Raw genomic sequence first — 5,025 nt, 5'->3', positions numbered from 1 at the left:
CCCACGTTTATGCTGAAGTGGTAAACTGTATTTTTGTCCACAAGCTGTCCATCTGTGATAAAGTATTACATAGATTCCAGCCCCTAAAGTGCACTCATAGCTCACGGCTCTGTTAGATACATACCTTCCACTCAGGGATTTTCAGTTTAAATGAATAGTTACTATAAAGAGAATTATATTGTCTTATTGAATTCAATTCTCATAGATAGACTATTAAATTCTGTTCAATGAGGGATTTTGTGCATCAAAGAAAAACTTTCAGAAACTCAACACCTTTATGAGCATGATTGATAGAAACATATTTTTTTACAAAGAGCACAGGTTTATATTCTGATATTTGAAAATCGGTCATATTTACTACCACAGCAGCTAAAGACCAAAAAAAAAATTGAGATGTATTCAATACCTAATGTAATACACAACAGAAGACAGTTTCCTTCCAGAAATCAATAACTTCAAGGAGCAATTTAGAGCAATAGCAGTTTTCTCACAATTGTTAACGCAAACCATAACATTTTTGTTCCTTTTGTCTTACTACAGTGGTCAATTAAATACAGTAAATTTGATACCACAGACTTGTCATGGAAGAGATGCAAAGACAAGATGTGTGCAATGCCACTGCAGTGGGGATATTTCAGGAAGCATGGTGGCCCCATGAGAAGCCAGAAGCCAACCAGTTATGTTTACAGCAGACAGCAACGCTTTGCTACCCCCTTGCAAACAGTGCTCAGATGAGGTGCTGTAGGTGCACCTCTCATTTCTTACAGCTCTGTATCATTTGTGCACCACTTCTGTAAGTCTGCTCCCATTACAACGTGTCGAAAGACATGAAAATTTGACTACAGGAGAGTCCCCTGACTCTCCATCCAATACTCCATCCCACTGGGCATATATAAACATTGCTAAACATCTAGGAAGATCATCAGCATGAAAACTGAATTTTAAAATTTTGAAGGACAGATTTAAAGTAGTAATATTCTTATGTTCTCTCCCCTTCTCGCATTGCCGGCCCCAGTGAACATGCACACTCATGCATCCTTTCACTTATGTAATCATTTTCCTCCCATTGATTCCCCCCCCCCACCCCCAGATTTTCCATCTCTTGTCCTTGTCTTATCCCATTGTTTTGGGTCATATTTCTTATACTAAAAATAAAAATCAAAACAATTTAAAAATATCAGCCTGGAGCTGCTATTTAAGTCACTTTCATAAACATCCAGTAATTAGCTGATAGAGCTTTGTCAAGCTACAGTATTTTCAGCAGCTGTGTTAGAACAAAATATGTGATGATAGTATTTGTGTCAGCCAGTCTCTTTATAGAAATAAATCTTTTTATTGTAATCTCCCTAGTTAATACGTAGACAATAACAGTGTATCCAATATCCAGTCATCCTTTAAAAGGCTTGTTTGCAACAACTCTTCTCAGCTGGGATTACTTTCTTGGACAACTTTTACCAGCTCAAAGGTAGATACTGACTGGAAAAAAAGACTACATGTATGAGCTACTTGGTCACCTCCAGGTCTGTAACCAAACACATCACTTAATACAATACACTGCATTAGCATATTCCCACTCCAAATTAGTTTTTAACAATGCTCCAGATACTTCATCTGTTTCACTTTATGGCAACATGAAAGCAAGAAAACCATGGGAACAGGAAAAGGGAGGTGAGCAGGCCAAGGGCTTATGTTGTTCCTGAAACCTGGACATGAGACAGATACTCACTGCCTGCATTGGTTAATATATTACATTGCTTTAGGAGTCCAAGGGAAGAAAACTGTATCGGTGAAGAAGCTGAGTAAAGATGAGAAACATTTGAGGTTGTTCCTTTTGGAGTCAGTATGATTTCATCCACTTTAAATTAAATTTGGCATTTATTGGCTAGAAGACAAACAGGAAATGGATGTAACTGATATTGGCTTGGAAACATAATGTCATTTCCACTACCTGCCTTCCTGATTGGCACCGTCTCTGGATATGAACCCAGCAGCTTCCAAATGCTGATACATTTATCCTTTCTTACGTTTCTTTCATCCCTCTCTAATTGCAAAAATGTTTTTCTAAAAAGGAAAATACTGAAACAAAAACACCTCAAAGACATTCAAAGGCAATAAACAAAATACAAATACAGAAAATGAATGACACTTCTAGTCAATAAAGTCAATAGTTGAGAAGAGCATAGCTTCAGACTTGTTTCTAGCAGTGGAGTCACAATCTCTTTTGCAAAAGACTCTAAAAGTAGTAGCAGTAAATTAATCTTCAAACGTCTGCAAGTAAGTGTGCAAACAGCCAGAACCAGCTGGTTTGCAATCCTTAACATGACAGCAGTATCAAACTCTTAACAGCTCAAGGCATACAAGGAAGAGAAACTCATTTTATGGAATTCCATGGAACTGATTACTGTCTGGCCAGGTCCTTTCCCTATACTCTCTGCTACACTGATTTTTTCTTTTTTTTTTTTTTTTTTTGCTTATTGCAATATACACCAAATACTCTCCTCTTTCTGTACATTCAAGTGAGCCCTTCCAATTAAAAAATCCACTCAAACATGCAAATTTCCAGTCTTGGTGTTGTACACCTTGGCTGCCTCTTGTCCATTCATTACCATAGGAATGAAATGTGACCCCTCCAACTAAATGCCCAAGTTAGAACAAATGTGGCACTAAAATTGCTGGATGTTTTATGTGGCACAATTATCTGTATGAGTATGTGGAAGGAGTGACTACTCCTCTATTACCTTTTCTGACACAACAGGGACTACAAGGAGGAAGCCAAGAACAGGAATGTATAGGGATAAACCTGGCTGACATGATAAGGGAGGCAGTGATGAGAACCAAACCTGGTCAGTCATATTAACAGATAAGAGCATGTAAGAGTGTGTGAAAGTTTATTTGGAAATGGTATTGGGGGATCAGACTGCAAGGGGTACAGGAATCAACGGAGCTGTACAAACCCATGGGGCGGGGGATGAACAAGGGAAGGCAGAGTCAAGGAAAACAAAGGGGCTTAACAGAGAGGAGCGTAAGAGGCCAGTTGGCTTTAAAATGTGGCAAAGTATTCCATCTCTCAGCCCCCACAGTATTTTTTGTGACTTGTGAAGAGTAGATGGCTATACTGGAATAGGCCTGTGCTGTTTTGCAAGTTTGCTGTTTTGGACAGTGCCTAAAAATAGTTACATTGATGGACATTTAGGTCACAGGAATTTTAAGACTGACATGTGCTCATCTTCCTGAAAGTAATTTCCACGATGTGAACTGCACAGACTCACTTGAGCCTTCCTGCTATGATCTTCTGTGCTGATAAATATTTAAAAATGCTGAGAGTTGTCCTCAAGCCGCAAGCTGAATTGGCATCCAATGCAGTCCTGAATTTAAGTCACCAACTCCAGCCAGCATGTCATGTGTCTCACATCTAGCCTGGATGCGAGTGTACTGGGACATGTATTAAAAAACAGAACTGTATCCTTTTTTCCTCCCTTTGGATTCTAACTTAAAAACAAGAGTTTGTGTTTGTGCAAACTCACCCTGTAAATGAACTGGAATGCAGACAGACACTCTCCCAAACTGCTCTGGATGAAATGAGATCCATTCAGCAATAATTGAGTACACACCAATTGTAAAAAACAAAGCTGGTCCAGGAGGCCAGTATGAGCTGATCTTATTTTTCTATGTCATCCTGAAGTACTGTGCTCATGTGAAAACACGCTGCCACAAGAATAATTTAGTAAAAAAGCTCCACCTCAGATCAAGACATGTAAGAGAGTGGCATGCCATCTTGCACAGGTGTAAAACCAAAATGGAGAATAAAGTTTTACTACATGAAACAGTAACAGAAAATACCAGGTTTCCTTCCCCAGAATCACACCAAGATCCCTTCTCTTTTCTTTAACACTCTATAAAGGCCAAGAAATTATTTTCCTCCCTTTCTTTCTCACTGTTCCTTTTATTAGGTCCAACTATTTCCTGCATTGGCTACTTGTACAGTTCTGGGCTTTACTTGCAATAATAATCACTCTCCCCTTGGCTGAGAAAGGACAGTTATTTTACAGACATCTTCAATAACAAAATTTATCAGCACAAAAAGCAGAACACATTGAACATTGAAAGAAGAGGTAAAACTTCAATTGTGCAGTAAGATTAAGACTGTGCCATTCAATTCAAATTAAGCAGCAAACAAGACACCACCACACAAACAGTCAGAAAAGTCTCAGAGATCAATAAAGATTGTGGCACTTTGTGTCTATGAGGCGCTAAAAAGGAAACTTCCCTTTTCTTAACTAAAAACATATGTTTCAGAAGAAATAAAAGACCAAATCAAAGGAACAACAGCACATGTCACATGTATTTGTTAGTTCCAAAAAATGTATGCTCTGTAGAATACTGTGTAATAATAAAAAGGATTCAGTAATACACAAATTCCCTGTGGGATTTGCTATTATTTTATACAATGTGGGGAACAAAGTGCCTTTTGCAGAGCTAGCATAGTAGTGAATCAAACACAAATCATACCTACAAGAGTAGAACCTAGAGTTCCCAGCTGGTATCAGAAATCATACTTCCTAAAATAAAGGAAAATGCATTTTAGCCCTAAATGGTTTAGGGACAGGAAAATTGCCATGAAATTACAAACAGAAACAGATAAACAACTTGTTCAAGATCCATTGACAGACAATAGTAACAGCACACTGGAGAAGGAAGAGATATTTGTGTCCTCAGTTACAATGCCAGACATGGTGTCATCTTCTGCTTCCAGTTCCACGGGTTTAATACAACTTGGAACAGACCTGGTCATGCCAGCAGCTGCAGTGCCTTTAAATGCAATACATTTTAAACACAGCCTTTGATCCAAAAAGTCCACTAACAATTCTATAACAAACCAACACAGATAATTCTATATCTGCTACAATTATATACTGATTCTACAGAGACTTGTTATTGGCCATAGCCAAAGAAAAAACCTGGAAAGGTTTCAACTTTGACTTTGTCAATTAGTGCTACTTAGGTCCTTTAACAAAGGACACTAGG

Source organism: Anomalospiza imberbis, chromosome 2 (genome assembly GCF_031753505.1).
Source record: "Anomalospiza imberbis isolate Cuckoo-Finch-1a 21T00152 chromosome 2, ASM3175350v1, whole genome shotgun sequence".
Lineage (NCBI taxonomy): Eukaryota > Metazoa > Chordata > Aves > Passeriformes > Viduidae > Anomalospiza > Anomalospiza imberbis.
This window is presented reverse-complemented; position numbering follows the sequence as displayed.